Source organism: Manis javanica, chromosome 4 (assembly GCF_040802235.1).
Source record: "Manis javanica isolate MJ-LG chromosome 4, MJ_LKY, whole genome shotgun sequence".
NCBI lineage: Eukaryota > Metazoa > Chordata > Mammalia > Pholidota > Manidae > Manis > Manis javanica.
This window is the reverse complement of record NC_133159.1, coordinates 65,416,755-65,435,948: the sequence shown is the minus strand read 5'-3', so window position 1 is coordinate 65,435,948 and position 19,194 is coordinate 65,416,755. Positions and strand designations below refer to the sequence as shown.

Here is a 19,194-nt window from a genome sequence, read left to right as displayed (position 1 = left end):
GCTCAAATTTTTGAATTTTTATGAGCTCTTCTTTCTATAGACTGAAGTTTGAGAGCTACTGTTCTGCATCATTTTGAAATAAACATTAACTACATTACCAAGCATTATGTCTCTATCTGACCATTTAAATTGCTGGAAGCTATTACAGGGATCTTTAACATAAAATTCTGTATACTATACTTTATTATTTAAAATACGCTCTTGTTATCCCTAGGGAAAAAAATGCCTGCAGGCAATGATGCTGGTCTCATCAGTCAATGAAAGCTAGTCTGTTTGCCTCCTCTAAGACCAAAGAATTGGTACAAATACACAACTGAAGCCCCTAACAGCAAGGCCAAACAGCCCATAGCGGTAGCCAGTGGTTGGTTGGTGAACCTTGCAGTCAGCAAGACTAGGATTCAAATCCCAGTATGGACGCTAATTAGCCTTATGACCTTCAATTTTCTTAATCTATGCCTCCATTTTCCCACCTATAAGATGTAGATACTAAAACTGACTTTATAGATTTGTTGTAAGAATTAAGTGATAAAATGTAGGTAAGTCGTTTGATATAGTACACAGTTAGCACGTGTTAAAAAGCTGTTATTTCCAGATAAGAAGCATTCCTGATGGATTCTGAAATAAACCAAACAGCTCTCACCTGAATAAAGTCTTCAAAATGGTTAGTGAGTTACTTGGCCAGATGTTACTTTGCCTTCTTTCCAAAGAGTGTTATTTGCAAAGCACCATGGAGCAAGGCAACATAAAACAAAATATCCAGATATTCTACCAAACAGCTCTAGCCCTACGGAAGACTTGAAGGTAAGGATGGCAAAGCCAAGGTATGAGATGGAGCCTTCAAGGATGGGGTAGATTCATTCAACAAATAGTTATTGTCCAGTACCAGTGACTGTTCAGAGCTGGGAGTACAGCACAGAGCAAAATGGACAAAAACGCTTCCCTTGTGGGGCTCCTACTCCAGTGCTGGGAAGCAGACAATAAAGTTAAATGAAATATAAAATATGCCTGATGGTGAAATGTGCTATAGAGAAGAATCAAGCAAGGAATGAGAAGAAACAGAGTAGCTAATAAGCAGGTGGTTTGTCAAGGTAAAGGAGAAAAACCTATGCATTACTCCGTCAAGAGCACCTCCCCTTGCCTAGATCCACAAATGAAAACAAGCAACACCACCATTAATTCTCCATGACTATTTCTTGAATGAATGACATGCCTCAAAAGAAAACTAAAATCTCAGAAAATAAAGCGCATTTTTCACAACTGTTTCAACTGGGTAAAGTCAGTATCTGGTACATTTAAACTCAAAAGTCATTTTTGCATAATTCAGTGGCTCAGTGAGTGAAAGGATTAGAGCCTTTCAGGAAGAATGAATACGGCTCCATCCACAAAAGCTGACTGCTCTCTCTAACACCTGCATCCTCTATAACAAGAGTCACAGTAGTGCCTGATTGCTCACCCATACCCAGCATTCTCCTGTGCACTTTATACTCATTTGAACCTTTCGGCAATACTGGAGATCCAGGAGATGAACTGCTCAGCAAAGGGCCTTCTCTTTTGAACAGTGCCCTTCTCTGTTGAGAAGTCCATCCTTATCACAATTGCTGGGTCCTGAGTAGACTTCGGAGCAGTGACTCTGATTACCAATCAATCAGGTGCTCTTCAAATTGTCAAACATGGATGTTCACATCTTTCCACCCAGCTGCCAGTCTCTCCTCAGCAAAGCACCGTTTCTGAAAAACCCCCATCCAGATCCAGGACTTTTTATATCTCTCTCTGTCAGTCATTCTACCAGTGTTTTCCAACATTCACTGTGTCCAAAAGTCTACATGCTATAAGAGGCCTCTGGCCTCCAGGAGTTTATGGTCAGACCCTGAAAGAAGGCTCAACCCTTTAGAGTGAAAGAAAGCAAGCACTGTGCTGCCACATGCCCTGGGGTGCAAACAACAGGTGCAAGAGGGGACTGCAGCCCCAGGCACACATTTAAAGGCTGACTTTGGTTTCCAGCTTGGAGAACCTTCGAAAGGAGTGAGGATAGAGAATCCTGCGGTCAGGTGGGCAGCTGCTCGCCACCGGAAAGAGTGAGGGGGAACTGTGCTCTGGCTACACAAACAGACACAAGAGGCAAGGGCCTAGAGTGAGCCCCGTCAGCAGCTGCTCACCACGGGAAAACCCATCACACACAAGGCCTGGAGGGCCCACGTTTACCCTACTGGATCTCCTTTTGGAGACTGTAGGTAAATTGGGGTTTCCTATGGCCAGGATCCTCACTGAACTTAAACCACCTGATGATGTAAATGGCCTGTTGCTGGGCTGCCACTTCCACACCTTTAGGTGAAAAGCTATTATTGCACTGTATAGAGAGCTCAGCTCAGTGCTCTGGGCGGAGGCAGAGATGCTAGTGCTCCACCTACCACCAGGAGAACAAGCCGGGTAATAAACCCTTTCACCCCAAAGAACGCTTTACTGTCATTTTCTTTGTTCACACTGAATCCACAGTGAACTTGCTGGGGGCTGAAACCTATTGGTAAAACAAAATTTAAGAGCTGGACATCAGTGATTCCAGAAGGTCATAACTACTGAAAACCCAAACCATAATTAAGAAAAATGATTATTTATTACCAGTAAAAACAAATTGCTGCAAAAGTAGTACTGTAACCAGTTCTGGGAATAAACAGTGCCTGAGTCATATTTTTTTCAGTGTTTTAAAAGGAAAGCAGCAGCAGTTAGAGAATGGAGACACAATGCAAACACAGGGAGCAAAACTTCAGGCAGGGGCCTCAGGCGTGGGCCCAGTTGGCTGCTGATCCGACTGTGTTGCTCCCTGACTTAAACCCTGCCGTGGGCTCCCCACTTTCCCTTAAATAAAGTAGGAAGTCCTTTACCTGGCCTATAAAGACTTGCAAAATCTGGTCCTCTCCTTAGCTTTATCTCATCATTCACCTACTCCCTTGATCCTTTCAGTTTCTCTCAGGTCCTCACAGATGCCTTCCCCATGGCCAAATGGGTCATTGCGTGGAAAGCACTTCTCCCCCACCCTATCTTCATCTGACTGGTACCTACTCATTCTTCAGATCTCAGCTTAAATATCCCCCCCTCTAAGAGGCTTTCCTTACCCTGGTCTAGGTTAGAGCTGCTTGCTCTGGTCTCATAACTCCCACATTCCTTCTCTCATAATACTCATCAGCTTTGTAATTAGTATTGATTTATTTATCAGTCTTTCCTCTTAAATAGAGACCTTTGTAGGTATTCATAAATACCTGTTAATCAGTTGAAGCAATACTTATTTTGTTACCCTGGGTGCTTCTTTCTCTCTGAATTATAAATTGCAAGAAAAATAACATTAGGCAACATATGAAGAGGGAAGAGAAAGGTCAGTTCTCGCCAGTGGTAGCCCAGCAACTGAGGCTTTATGATCACTCCATACCTTTCCTCTTTACTATGTGCCCCTCCCAAAAAAGTCTATATAACTATTTTCCTCCTCACCTACTCCTATACCCAGGAAATATTATCTTTCCCTTTTTAAATTTATTCTCACTTTATTCATTCGACAAACATTTATAAAGCAATTTCTGTGTGCCAGGCACTGACTCTTTCAAATGTTTGTCATTTTCAACATCATAAAACTGATGACTTGGGAGCTGACTATAATAAAAATTCAGAAATAAGCAAGATTTTTATTTCAGGAGGTAAAACCATTGTTAAGTCTATAAAAATATATTTAGTGAAACCTTAAAAGAAAGTTAGAAATCCTTGAGTTGATGGCAATGGAAAAACCAATTCAAATTGACTTAAGCCGATGACTTCACTGGCTCATAAATGTCTTAAAGGCCAGAGGTTGTTTCAGGCGTGGTTTATTCCAGCTCCTGTGGGATTCTCTGGGCTCTGTACAGCTTCCCTAGTGGAGGCAGGAATTCCAGATCTCATTCTCCCACCATTCCAGAACAGGAGAAGCTCTTTACTCACCTCTCATAAAAGAGAAAGGAAGGCTCCTTCCAGGACCCCCGGCTAAAGGAGTCTTCTCCCCTCGTGGCCTGAATGGAGCCAGATGCCCATCCTGAAGCAGTTGCCTCACCAAGGGAAGGGGAAGCACTGGCTGGGTTCAGCCAGTCAGGATCCACCTCTGGAGCCAGAAATGGTGTCCATTCCAGCTGCAGAGCTGAGCAGTGTAGAACCTATCCCTAGAGGAAAAAAACAAAGGCTGTTGGTGAAATGAAGGAAGTAGAAACCAAATGTCTCGCCTGAGGGTTTCAGCCCCGGGCAAGTTCACTATGGATTCAGTGAGACAGAGAAATGACAATAGAATGTTCCTGGGGTAAAAGGGTTTATACCTGGCTTTATTCTCCCAGCAGTAGGTTGAGCACTAGAATCATGCCTGCATCCAGCAGTTTGCAGCTCTACAATCCTCCTTGGTCTCTGCCTCCGCTTAGAGCACTGGGCAGAGCACTTTATATAGTGACTCAGTCAGTAATAGCTTATTGCCTATGGGTGTGTAAGCATTAGCCTAGGAGTAGGCCAAATACATCATCAAGTAGTTTAGGGTCAGGTGAGGGTCCTGGCCATAGACCTTCCATTTTCCCCACACCAAAGAAGCAATCAGTAAGTGCCTGGTACACAGCTGAACAGACTTTTCCAAAGCAGCACACAAGTTTTTCCACCACTATAGAATCCCCAATTCTTAGAGAGGAGGAATTAGAGAGCCCAGTCCAAGTCCCTCATATTGCAGCAATTAAGGCTGGGAAAAGTGAAGTAACCTACCTCAGTTTACCAAAAGTTAATGCCATGGAAAAGAATATAACCCAGGTGTTTTCATTTTTGATCTAAGATTTCTTCTCACATGTCAGTACTATACAATCAGGGCAAAATCAGACTATCTGATGTGTCATTTCTGTTTCAGAAACCCCAACTCTCTTTCCAGAATGAGACCTTGCAATCCTACTACCAGGACAAAAGCCTTGTTCCAAGAATTCTTTTCCACGTAGCCAGACTTTCTGCAAACCACTCTCCATAGAGTGAGGAGAAGCTACCTTCTTCACAGTGTCACTGATCCTTCATTTCAGGACTCTGACCTGCCTCTCAAGTCCGGCTTCAATATGAATTATCCAATGTTCTTTAATTTTAAAGTATGTAAGATTCTCTGTGTATCGTATTTAAAAATGGATATCCCTCCGATTCATCCCCCCAGATATACTGATTATCTTTATTTATTATGAGCCTCTTGAGTGATTTTGAAACAGAAGATACAGGGACTTTGAGAAGCACTCTCCTAAGATCCACGTGTTCATTTAATTGTTAGAGCTATCTACACTGTCTATATCTCACCTCAGCGCCAGTTTTGGACTCTACAAACCTTCATGCCTGGGCTAATTCCTCAAGCCTCCTGACAAAGGAAGTTGGAATTCAGACAGCAGAGGATCTACTGTCCATGACTGTTCACTTTGACTTTTGAATGTGCCATCCCCAGAGGTCCCATCCCTGGGTACTGCATACCTAGTAGAACATCTTGGATGCTTTACCTTGGCCATTTGACCAACTACTTGCTCAGACTCTGATTTATTTACATTGCCACTGGGACACCATGTTTGTGCCCCAATACCTGGAATTCAATCATTCTGTTATCCTTCTATTTAATGTCTCTATCCAGCCAGGTTTGGCTCCCAGTTCAAGCCCTCCTCACCTAGTCCATCCAAGAATAAATTACTGACTACGTATCCTCCAGTCCTCTGAAATCCCAGTCCATGGCCATATTTTCTTTATCTAAAATCCCATAGCACCAAGTGCCCACATTACTCATTGACACTTGCTATGTGTAGCCCTGTTACCAATATCCTATTGCCCCAGCAAGATTGTAAATTAATATTACTGAGTACCTGTGGGTTAAATAATCATATAGAACCTAACTTTGGGGGCACAAAACAAGAAATTTATAGTAAAGGTGAAGGCCCAGAGGAACTGGTATTGCCAGAAACATCAGGCTTAGAAGAGATGCTAGAATTTGCATTGAGTTCTCAGAAAGAAAGAGGTTTTAACCATCGAAATAGTATTTCCCTTTTATTAAGGACCAATTATGTGCCAGACACCAAAATGTCTATATTATGTCTATATTATGTCTGGGGTTTCAGCCCCAGGCAAGTTCACTATGGATTCAATGAGACCAAAGAAATGACAATGAAACATTCTTGGGGTGAAAGGGTTATACTCAACTTTATTCCCATGGTGGCAGGTCAATCACTAGAATCCCATCCGTTCAGAGTGAGTCTACATGCAGCAAGCTGGTGTCTGCCTCTGGGCCTCTCTGTTCCCACAGCAGTCTCAGTCTCTGTCCTCGGTGCTGCCACCACTCCAGTCTCATCTTTTCTCTGCTCTCCCACAGCCTTGCAGCCCTGCCACCACATCGCCCAGAGCACTGGATGGAGCTCTTTATATAGAGTCAGTAACAAAGTATTGCCCATGCGTGTATAGTGAGCTAGCCAACCAGGGCCAGGTGAGAATCCTGGCCACAGGAACCTTCACTTTATCCACAATGTCTTTCTTCTAATCTTCACAATCATCCTTTGAAGAAACTGAGGCTCAAGGAAGCCCAGAAACTTTCCCAAATTGAAAATAGCTAGAAAGTAAAAGAGTTGAGATAATAATTCAGGCTGACTCCAAAGCCCATGGTCTTTCTACTACACCACAAATTGAGGAAATAATTATCACCACCTCCTTAATTTTAAAAGAGCTATTAATGGAGCACACTATCCCCTCAAAATCTTTATCACTTGGAAATTTCCAACAGGTTCAAAAATTTGTAAGAAAGGGGAAGTTTTTCAGGAATCATCAGTAGAGTTGGGTATACAGAGCAATAAGGGAAAAATTTCTTCCCAACAGCAGTGTTCATTCCTCTGTTCAACTCAGTGGTACTAAACATAGATCCAAATGAACTCCAGACGTTTTTATGTTGTTTTCTCTTTGGAGAATCTGACTTCTGCTTAATAGGACAGGAAAACAGACCACTAAACAGACTGCTGCATGGAGGTTCATCCTAATAAGGATTTATGGTTGAGCTTCTATAGTTTCTGTGTCTGCTTGAAAGATTTCCCCAGCCCCTTTCCTAATTGCAGGGATTGTTCCCAGCATGAGCACAGGATAACCAGCCCTAGTTAAAGAGTACTTAAAGTCATGCTGGCCAGAATGCTCACTTGGCATCCAGGCAGCTGCAATGGATGCCAAGCATAATTAATTGATGTCAATGGGAGTTGTGAGCTTGCGGTAAGGGCACCACAAAGGCTGGAAATGGACCCAGCATAGCCACAGACCTCACATTCTCTGGTGCTCCAGCTGCTACATGGAACTGTGAAGAAAGCTTTGGGTTTGGTCTCACAAGCCCAGGTCCGCGTCTATGGGCACTTGGGTCTTGCTAATCTTTCTGAGACCAATCCCTCATCTGTAATTGAGAAGAAGAATCCCAATACTCATTATAGAGGGTTTTGTGAGGCTCAAATGAGGCAGTAGTATGGGCACACTCCATAAAGACTGGAACTAGGTTAAACACCCCCTCATGCCCTCCTGTAGCCATCTGCACTTGCCCTACAAGCATCTAGCATATTTTAGTTATTAGCTCTTCATCTGTCTTTCTCTCCTGGGCTGTACTTACCCTAAGAACAGGGACTACTATCAATATTGCTTACCACTGTTTCCTAATATCTACCACAGTTCTGGCACATGGTTGGTGCTCAGTAAGTACATGTGAGATGAGTGGATAGAGGAGAAACAGTCCTATCTAGTGTTCATTTCTTTTGTGAAAATTTTACACCACAAATCCCATATCATCATTGCTTTCTTAATTTATGTCAGCTATTGGCAACTTTGTTTCACTTTATAACTGTTATTTCAGACACAGAGGTGGCCCTCAAGAAGTGTATAGTCCAAAGAAAATAAGACATCTATAAATGAAAATTCAAATAACAACAAACACAGTAAATACCATCTAACAAATTCTCCTTCTAATTTCAGCTTTCTCAAAGAATTAACCTCTGGGGTAATTCCCAATATCTTAAAACTGCCAGTTTCAATATTTGTAGACTATGAGCTGCTTATATGACCTGATGGACTATTTTAAAAGAAAATTCAATTGTGTAGAAATCCCAGACTTTTCTTCTCAGAGGAGTAACTATTTCCTGATAGCTCTAAGAACTAGAAGTAAACATTATGTCTGGGAAGGTATGGAGGAGGGGGCAGAGGTTGGTCAGAGGATGCTTCTGTAGTTTCCAATTAAATATCTCATGGAAATAAAGATCCATAGTCAAAACTTAAACATAGGCTCTATCACAACTGATCTGGACAGAGTGAAAATAAATTGGGAAGTATAGGTTCAATGCACCACATTTTTAGTACCTTGAAATTTCAAGTGTTCTATCATCTACTTTTTTTTTATGTGGAACAAATATGCAGACTAACCTAATGTAAGCAAGCCAGCAGGGGTTTCTTTTGAAAGGTATTTTTCTCTGTGATAGGTCTACAGGGAAGACCTAAGGACAAGGGCAACATGTGGCTCATGGAAGCTTGGGGACACTTCTGGCAGAAAAGAGTTGAATAGAATCTTTATCACTATTGGGAAGGGTAAGCAAGAAAAGTTGAATGGTGAAAACAAGAGCTAGGAGGTCTAATAAAAAAGGATTTAAAAGTTCACCTGCATTCATTATCCAAAAAATAATTTGGAGATTGGAGTTCAGTATTGCCTACCTGCTAAAAGTTAATTTTAAGCCTTTAGGAATTAGTGCCTATGGCAGACACCTTGCGGAGTATACCAGATGCTGAAACTTGTTTCTCAATGGTTAGTCTCCCCTTTGTCCACGCGGAGCACAAGATCACCAAAAATAAAGACTACATTTCCCAGGCTTCCCTGCAGCTATATGCTCACATGACTAAGTTCTACCAATGGGGTATAAATAGAAGAGCCACCTTAGCAGCTTCTAGGAACCTTCCTTAAGAAAGACCTGGTGCGTATTGTTAGCCTCGTCATCTTTGTTTCTCCCTCCTTTCTTCCTCCTGAAACAAAGATGCTTCCATCAGGAGGCTGAGGACCACATTTTTGGAAGGGAGGAGCAGTGAGCTAAAAAGCGCCTGCAGCCCTAAAGACTTAAAATCAGTACTCCAGCTCTGGACTGCCCACCTTCTGACTTACTTGAGAAACAACACACTTCTATCTCAATGAAGCCAGTATTATTTAGAGGTTTTCTGTCATTGCTGAACCGAAGCCTCATTTATATTCAAGGTTAATAAGAAACAGTCCCCAACTTTAAGAAGTTTCATAAGCTTTGAGAAAGATATGCATGGTATATACATAACTAAATTTGTGTAAAGCATAAAATTATGAGTGTCACAAGATCAAAACATTGTCAGTAAGTATAGGAACAATGAAGAAGATAAATCACACTCTGAAGAGAATGAGAGAAGGAATCACGGTTCAAGTGACATTTGAGATGGGCCCTGAAAAAAAAAATAGTATTTTTATAAATGAAAATGGGAAGAAAAACAAAACAGACAAAAAGAAGAGCATTACAAACACATGGATGTAGAAAACCATGGACTTTGTTCAAGCAAGTTTAGGTGATTCAGTTTCATGAGAGCACACGCTGTGGATCGTGCTCCTTACTGACCACCTAAATGCTCTCTTTCTTTTTCCTGCTTCATTTTTTCCATGACATTTGTCACTATCTTATTAACACTGTATTATTATATTGACTCTACATTATCTGTTAATTTCACTATCTTATTAACACTGTATTATTATACTGACTACGTTATCTGTTGATTTTCTAGAAGTAGAATTGCAATTCTCAAACTTTTTGGTCTCAGGACCCATTTACATTCCCAAAAATTAAGGGCCTCAAAGAGCTTTACTTTACATAGGATAAATCTATAAGTATTTATTGAAATGGGTATAAAGTTTCAGTTATGTAAGATGAATAAGATCTAGACATCTGCTGTACAACATAGTGCCAATAGTTAAGAACATTATATTGTGCACTTAAAATTTTTGTGAAGAAAGTAGATTTCATGTTAAGTGTTCTTACCATAAAAAAGGGGACAGGAGGACATTAGAAACTTTTGGAAGTGATAGATATATTTATTATCTTGATTGTGGTGCTGGTTTCATGGGTGTATGCATGTATCCAAACTCATTATATACATTAAACATATGAACTATATTTTAAATCAGTTATACCTCCACAAAGCTGTTTTTTAAAACCAAAAAATTTTAAGTTGATAAGTGTTTAAATATTTATTAACTTATTTTAAAATAACAAAAGTAAACGTATTACATGTTAATGTAAGTAACATTTTTATGGATAAAACTTTTTCAAACAAAATAATGAAAAGTGTAGCCTATCTTTATATTTTTGCAGTCCTCCTTAAACCTGGCCCAGTAGAGGTCAGCTGGATTCCCACATCTGTTTTCACATTCAATCTGTTCTGATATCACATGTCAGGTAGCCTCTGGAAAACTTCACTGTACACACATAAGAAAAGAAAGTGAGTGTGAAAATGACAACATCCTAGTATTATTATGAAAATAATTTTTCCTTTGCAGTCACCCTGAGAGGTTTTGGGAACTCCTTAGTGTCTCCCAATTACATTTTGAGAACCACTGAACTAGAATGTAAACACAGTGAGAGCAGGGATTATGTTTATTTCACTGTTATATGCATAGCACCTAGACCTGGCACAGAGGAAGCACTGAATACTACTCATGGAATAAATGTATGAACATGAGGACATATTGTGAAAGACACTTAGTGCCACGAATTGACTTAGTAGACAGTGGAGAACCAGTAGAAGTATTTGGGCAGGAGAATGCAACAACTGATTAACTGGCCACACCAAGGAGGAAGGATTGGAAAGCAGGGCAACTCAGAGCCAGAGGAACCAAACAGGACGCTCTTGACCCTACTTGTGGCCAGAAATAGTGGAGATCTGAAGTAGGGTGGAAACTGTACAAGTGGAAAGAGAACAGAAGTGAGAAATCACTGGATGCAGTGTACTAGCCCTCAACTAGAAATCCATGAATCTAACCAGACTTAACTGTCCATGTGATGTTCACTAAGTCAGTCAACTAATTGTACTATTATACTTTCCTCATCTGTAAAATAGAATATTGTGTTAAATGTAAATTTAATACAATAAGTTTAATAACTATCTTTTCAATGACTCTTAAAGTAATTTGCAGATGACAGAGTTAAGTCACCAAAATATTAATTCTAAATGTTACAAAATCTTAATTCTCTATTGCTAATTATTCCTGTATTTACTGGTGCTAAAACTAGTCATTAACTTTTTTTTAGGTAATATTAGAGAATCAATATTAAATTTCAGTGTTAGAGTGTTTGCTTCAAGGAAAAAATATTATTTATTAAGGAGACCTTTTAACTTATTTATATCTCAAGCAATTCCTATGATGTAGTTGTTGTTTTCCATAATTTGCCAATCAGGAGATATTAAGAAATATACTCAAGGTTGCACATCTTGGAGTAAATAACAAAGTCAGGAGTCAAACTGATACCTGATTCTAAGACCTAACACATATGGTCTTCCCAATGTATAAACACTACCTCAAAGAAATTGAGATACCATTCAAATCTGAGTATGTTATCAGTTTGGAAGTCTGGACTGACAAGAAGAAAAACATGGCACATGTAGATTGATACCCAAAATATATAAAGAACTCATAAAACTGAACACCAAAAAAAAATAATAATCTGACCTAAAAATGTGCATAGGACCTGAATAGACATTTTTTCAAGACCTACTGATGGCCAACAGGCACATGAAAAGATGCTCAACATCACTAATCATCAGGGAAATGCAAAATCAAAACCACAATGAGATGCCATTTCATACCTGTCAGAATGGCTAATACCAAAAAAACAAGAAATAATAATATAGGTGAGGATGTGAGGAAAAGGAACCCATGTGCACTGTTCGGGGGAACTGTAAGCTGGTGTAGCCACTAAGGAAGACTGTGGAGTTTCTTTAAAAAATTAAAAATAAAAATACCATACACTTCAGTAACTCCACTTCTAGGTCATTTTCCCTAAGAAAACAAAAACATTAATTCAAAAAGATACATGCACCCCTATGTTTATGGCCACATTATTTATAATAGCCAAGTTATAGAAGCAAACCAAGTGTCCATCAATAGATAAATGAATTAAGAAGATGTGAAACATATACATAATGGACTATTATTCAGCCATAAAAAAAGAATGAAATCTGCCGTTTGTGACAACATGGATGAACCCAGAGGGTATTATGCTAAGTGAAATAAGACAGAGAAAAACAACTACAATATGATTTCAATTATTGTGGTATCTAAACAACAAAGCAAATGAACGAATAAACAACCCAGAAACAAAGACTCATAAATACAAGAATAGTGGTTGCCAGAGGGGAGAGAAAGGTGGGTGGGTGAAACAGGTGAAGGGGATTAAGAAGTACAAACTTCCATTTATAAAATAAATAAGTCATGGGGATGAAAGGTACAACATGGGGAATATAGTCATTAATATTGTAATAACTTGGTATGGTGCTAAATGGTAACTACACTTATAATGGTAAGAATTTTGTAGTGTATATAAATGCCAAATCAATTTTAAAAAAAAGAAAAATGGGGCATACATTGAATCAAACTAATGACACCTTAGTTAATTTAGAAATATCACAGAAAATTAGATTCTGTAATGTTAACGTCAGGAAAAATGACAATATCCAAATAATTAAAATATATAGGACTCTATAGTCAAAGGTGGAGGAAAGAGTAAAGAGCTTGGAAAATTTGGAGGAAAACACAGAAAGAAGATCATATTACTTTCAAACCTGAGCATACTCCTGAGAAAAAGTCTCTGTGTTTCATCATTTCTTTGCTCACTTTTGGCTGAAGCAAATTAAGGTCATCCACTCAGGGAATAAATGGATGTGCTCTGAGGTATTTACCAAATCTTCAGTAGCACAAGTGGTACTGCTAAGGAAAATTATTCCAACTGTCTGACTCAGACATCAGCCCTCATTTTGACTCCCTGTGGCCATCTGGTTGAAATGATTTTATAATGATTTTCAAGAGAGCATTTAAAGTCTGTATCTCATCTCAAGGAAAAAGAGGATGTATTTGTTTTCTGCCTTGAATCAGTAATGTGCTTGACTTTGTAAAGATTGCATAAAGAGAACACTCACCTATAGTCTCTTAAAAATTAATCCTCATTGCATCCCTGTTCTGTCCAAATTCCCAGTGATTGTCTGAAGACCAATTTGGCATCCTTTCCTTACCTACTTCTACAATAGTACATTCTAAAATTATAATATCAGAGCTCATTATTCTTTTGCAGTATAATGAGATACATCAGTAAACCCTTGGTTATTACTCATTTATTCAATAAACTTTGCTTGAGGACCTACCATGTGCCAGGCAATGTGTTGGGTTCTAGGTGAGACAGCGACCTTGGGTTTAGTCAGAGTAGAGTGAAGGCTTCTGGGGGGGGTGGGGAAAGCAGGGTGGAATATTTACAGTCAGAGCAATGTAACAATGGACAAAGAAGTCCCTATTGAAACTCTGTGCTAAGCATTATGCAAAGTCAAGGTCACACTAATTCTGTAGGGAAAGATACCAGACTAAGAATATAGACATCTTCAGGGAGACCAGTTAAAGGTCAAAAGGCCAGGAGCAACTTGGCCTGTAATGTTTGAGTGTTCTGCAAGGGCATCAGCATAACCCGTGACTTCACTGTCAGCCCTAGCAATCAGACTATGACCCAGCCCACCTTGAGGACAGGGCAGGTGGTACCCTAAGCCTTTTTTGATGTTCTCGAAAAATCTTCAACTGCCTATAAAACCCCCTAGACAATGCACCACTACGGGCTCTCTTGTCCCCTCCTGGCTTGAGCCAGGAGCTCTTTCCTCTTACTTTATTTCTAAATAAAAGCCTGTACCTTGCTCTCCTACCTTGAGTGTTTGTGAAGCTCATTCTTCAGCTTTGTGAACAAGAACCCCGGCATCACAGGGATCCAAAAATGGATAAAAGAGGTCGTTATCTTTAAAGTGGTCACTGCTAGAGAGGATATAGATAGATAGGTAAGCAGATAAATAGTTCATTGATGTATTCATATCATCAACAATATCAGTAGCTACTATGCTCCAGGTGTTCATGTTGGATGCTAGGCATATGAGGATAAAAAAGTGCTCTTCACCGAATAGGTAGTACTATCCCGGTAAAGCAAAGATAAACATTTTTTTTAAGTAGTTTAAAAATAAGGAGGAAACGAGCATTCTGAAATGAGCTATGTGGCAGTGAGATCATCTGGAATAAACCTATGTCTTTGGATATGGGATGAAAGAACATGAAGGCAGCAATCAGCAAGACAGAAAATGGGAAGGGAAGAAGAAAAATACCCAGCTCTGCCGGGTGAATTAGCCGCCTAACAATGTCCCCATATGGCTTTGAGGAAGCAGGCCAGTCAAGGTCACTGTGTTCCCCTTTAAAATGTTTCCTTGAGTTGCATTAATGCTACAAGATTACCAAATTGTTTATGTGATAATCAAGACTGGGTATTGAGGGATGAGAATGGGGAGAAATGGTGGTTAATAGCTGATCATAAAATCATCCTAACATAACTGTTCTGGCAAGAAATACCAACTGATTTTTGGACATATCCTTATACTTATGTACTTTCTTTTTGTTATCATTAATATACAATTACATGAGCACCATTGTGGTTACTAGATTCCCCCCATTATCAAGTCCCCACCACATACCCCATTACAGTCACCGTCTATCAGTGTAGTAAAATGCAATAGAGTCACTACTTGTCTTCTCTGTGCTATACTGCCTTCCCTGTGCCCCTACACATTATGTGTGCTAATCGTAATGCCACTTATTCCCCTTATCCCGGTATACCCATGTACTTTTATGCCAACCCAGCACCATCCTTTATATTTACTAAACTTCGGGGTTTACATTGACTTCCAATTATTTCACATGAGTAACACTCTTAATTAGTATAAGCACAAGTCCTTTGTTTCCTCTGAAACACTGCCAAGTTCAGCTTTCCCCTCAGCAAGGGGAAACTTAATTAACATTTTGTTAATTTCTAGAACTGTTTCAACTTGCCCTTCTCTGGAGTTTCCAACTGCTCAGAAACGGAGGGAAAAGTTCATAAATAAAGAATACAGTAGATGAGGTATAAAAAAATTAACACAGAACTAATCCGATTCTCAGGATGATTCAGAAAACCTAGACATTTTTGGAAACTACTGTGGCAAGTTGTAGATGAAGTATTAAGCCATATATAACAGGGAAAGGGGAGCCGTGAGATAGCCTGCAATGCCTCTGTTACCCCGTAGCTCCCATGCCTCTTTAAACCAGTCCTGGCCTCTGCTGCTCTAGGAAAGCTAGATGTAGTTGAAATGCAAATAGGAACAAAAAAGTTAATTTTTAGCTTTTAAGCTTACAGGGCTGAAGTCCTGCCATAAGCAATAGATTTGGAAGACTGTTTAACCAGCAATCTCTCCCATCCCTCCCGCACTCCTCAGTGGGGAGAGCAAATAAAGACTTTGTGGATTTTAGCAGGTGAAAAAGAGTTTGGAGAAAAAGTAAGAACTAGAAATGACAAGAGTCCTTTTCTTTGGCCATCCCACCCAGGGATTTGTGAGATGAAAGGGAGGTGGCTCTCCCTTTAATTCTAAAGATCTGAAACAAAGCTCAGTAAGCAGCTCTCAGCCCTGTAAGCCCTTGACCACAGAGAGGAATGGAGGACTGCAAGACAGGTCTGGAAGGAGTCCTGAGTTTCCTCCCAGTCCCTGAGTGATACAAAAGAGTGTCTGAAATTCCCATGCCCCAGACTCCAAGAAAGATAACAGAAGTTAGCAGAGAGAACTATAGCCCTGAGGGTCCCACAGTGTAGTTGGTAGAATTCTGAGATAATCCCAAGGTTCCCACCCCACCTGCCTTAAAACTCCCTTCTCTTTGAGCATGGGTAGCATTTGTGAATATGACAAAAGTTCACAACTGTGATTAAATTATCTTACATGGCAAAAGTGAAGGGAATTTGAAGATTAATTAAGATGCCTGATCAGTTGACCTTGCGTTAAACCAAGAGGAATTTTTATCTGGGGTGGGCTAAACCTAAGCAGGTTAGCCCCTTAAAAGGCCTTTGCAGGAGGGAGAGATTAGATGCAAAAGAGATCACTGTTGGAAGAAGCAAATGGCCATGTTGTGAGGAGGGCCTTTGAAGGGACCATATGGCAAGGATCTGAGGGCAGCACTAGCTGAAAGTGACCCTGGGCTAGCAGCCAGCAAGAAAATAAGGACATCAGTCATAGAACCACAAGGAAATGAGTTCTGCCAAAAGCCTGAGTGAGCTGAGAAGCAGATGCTTCCCCAGAACCTCCAGGTGAGAATACCACCTGGCCAACCTCTTGATTTCAGCCTTGTAAGACAGTGGGCAGTGGGCCCAGCTAAACTGTGCCCAGACTTCTGACCCATAGAAATTGAGGAATAACATAGGGGTGTTGTTTTATGCACCTAGGTTTGTGATTATTTGTTATGCGAAAATAGAAAACTAGCTCACACAGCCAGGACTGGGAGGACACAGGGTTGGACCCTGAGGCTGAGGACTGGAGGGGACATGCGTAACAAATCTGTGGATGCCAGCACAGAGGGGACACCGAAGGCTCAGCAGGACAAGCGCTTCCTCAGGGGACAGAAGCAAAGACCTGGACACAGTTCACTCGCACAGAAGCCTCCGACCTATTTGCGATGGCATTCGCGCCTCTCCCTGAGCCAAGCTCAACAGCAACTCCAGGAGCAACAAAGTTGTGGAGAGAGGTATTGAAAACCTTAGATTTGATTGAGTTTAAACTTGAAATGTGTGAGAAAAATGTCAGAAGTGATTGAGTTCATTTCTCAATTATTAGGGTAAGATTTCTGCCTCAGACAGAATAGGACCTCAGGGTACACCTTTCAGTTATGGGGGAAGAGAGAGGCTTCACTTTTACATGGTCCAGTCCGTGGTGTGTGAAATCCACCTCCACACCTCCACCCTACATCTTCGGAAAGGGTTTTGCGTTAATGGTCAGGATGATCTCAGAGAAACAGTCAGGGTAAAAATAATCTCTTCTCCCAATCATTGTTATCCTGAGAAATCAGTTTAAAATGGACATCAGGAGCAGCCTTAAAAAGTTGTCTCAGTGGTAAATGGTGGAATATAGCCAGGATACAGAGCCATGCCCATTCCAAACCTAATAAAATGAACACCAGATGAAAAAAAAATCAGCACTCAAAGGAAGGGCTACAACTTCAAGGCTATGTTTGAAACAGTGACTAGACAGAAATAGAAGATTCCAGGAATCAAAGTATGTTTCCTCCTTGGGCACTCTCTCTTACCCTCGGTCATCCCCTGCCCTACTCCCCAGGCAATCCATAGGACAAAAGGGAAGATGACAAAGTCCTGGGAAAAGTGTACTGATATCTTCAATGAGTCAAGAAGCAAATAGAGAGGGAATACAGCAGCTTAGGAAATACCCAGAAGACAAGAGATTTTTTTTCACTGTAAACATTGCTTCTAGCCAAAAAAAGCAAGCAAATGAGAAGTCTACCCAAAATATGTATATAACATCCAAAAAAAGCTAGAAGAAAAATAATGCAATAAAAAAATGAATAAAATACACATCTCAAAAGAGAAGAAACAAAAATTATAAATAGGTAAAAAGATCCTCAAGCTAATTAGCAAGATGCGTTAACACCACAATGAGCCTTTATTTTACATCCAATAGATTGGTAAACATTAGAAGGCATAGCGATAACACACATGGGTAAGGATGTGAAGGAATGAGGATTCTCATAAACTGCTGGTGGGGGTGTGAACTATAAGCCCTGGAAAGCAGTTCAGCATTTTCAGGTCTGAGGAACTGATACCACATCTGTGTGTGCTGTTTTGACCATTTTGCCAAGTGGGCCTAAGGCTATTAGTTTTGAGTGGGCCCAGAGACTTAAGAAATCTCTGCAGCAGTCACAATGGAAAACAGTATGGAGTTTCCTCAAAAAGTTAAAAACAAAACTACCATATGATCCAGCAATTCTGCTTTTGGGTATCTACTAGAAGAAAATGAAAACACTAACTCAAAAACATATATGCAATGGTCATTGCAGCATTATATATATATAACATATATATAACATGGATATAACTTGAAGGTATCATGCCAAGTGAAATAAGTAGACAAAGACAAACACTGCATGATCTCACTAACATGTGGAACCCTAAAAATCATCTCATACAGACACAGATTGGTGGTTGTCAGAAGTCAGGAAATGAGTGAGCAAAACTGGTAAAAGTGGTCAAAGGGTACAAATATCCTATTATGAGATAAATAAGTCCTGGGAAAGTAATTTACAGCATGGTGACTATATTTAAAGAAAAAGGAAAACAGGGAAGAAGTCTCTGCTGGAGGTCTAAGCTTTGCCAAACTCCACCTTTTCCACTTAATGCTTATTACCAGAAAACCCAGGGGAGCTCCATTTGTCGATGGTACATAGATGTGGCATAGAGTGTCTGGCAAGCTCTAATGGAAGAACCACAGCAAAGACCCCTAGTGACCTCCTCTGACAATAACTATTCACCTTTTAAGAAACAGCTCCTAGCTTGCTACTGGGCCCATTGAGACTAAGTGTTTTAACAAGACCCCAGCTGCCCGTCATGTGCTATCTGATTCACTGGTTCAGTTATCCATCACTGCATAACAAATCACCCCAACACATCAGATAACAGTGTTCTCTTTGCAACAATCAGAAAGGAAAGATATAATCAGACGGTGATTTTTAAATTCCCTGATGGTTTTTAAATTACATTCACAAATTTTAATAATTCAACCAGGGAGTGCCTTCTGCTTCACTCTGCAATTTCCAAATTTTTATTGATATAGTTATGCCTGAACCATAGAAACTATAGCAACAAACTACAGTAAGAAATAAAAATAATATTTTATTTCCTATATAAATCCTCTTTCCCAGAATTCCAGTACTTGAGAAAATTTTCAAACAGTTATTCTGAAATCATCATGTAAATACAAATTCGTTTGCTGCTTATTCTCAAGTGAATCCTTACTAACAAATCAAACGGACCAACCTTGGCTGCTGAGAAAAATGGTAAATGCCTCTAGTTTCTCCAG

The 19,194-nt window shown here is 40.1% G+C and overlaps 1 long non-coding RNA gene across 2 annotated transcripts in view; it reads right to left on the bottom strand.

Moving 5' to 3' along the window:
* Window positions 1-19,194, bottom strand: part of LOC108404684 (uncharacterized) — a 42,204-nt gene that overhangs the window by 4,310 nt on the left and 18,700 nt on the right. For both annotated transcript variants that reach the window (XR_012130224.1, XR_001854983.3), the window contains exon 3: window positions 3,961-4,175. This is a non-coding gene — a long non-coding RNA (uncharacterized lncRNA). The remainder of the gene's footprint in view (window positions 1-3,960; window positions 4,176-19,194) is intronic.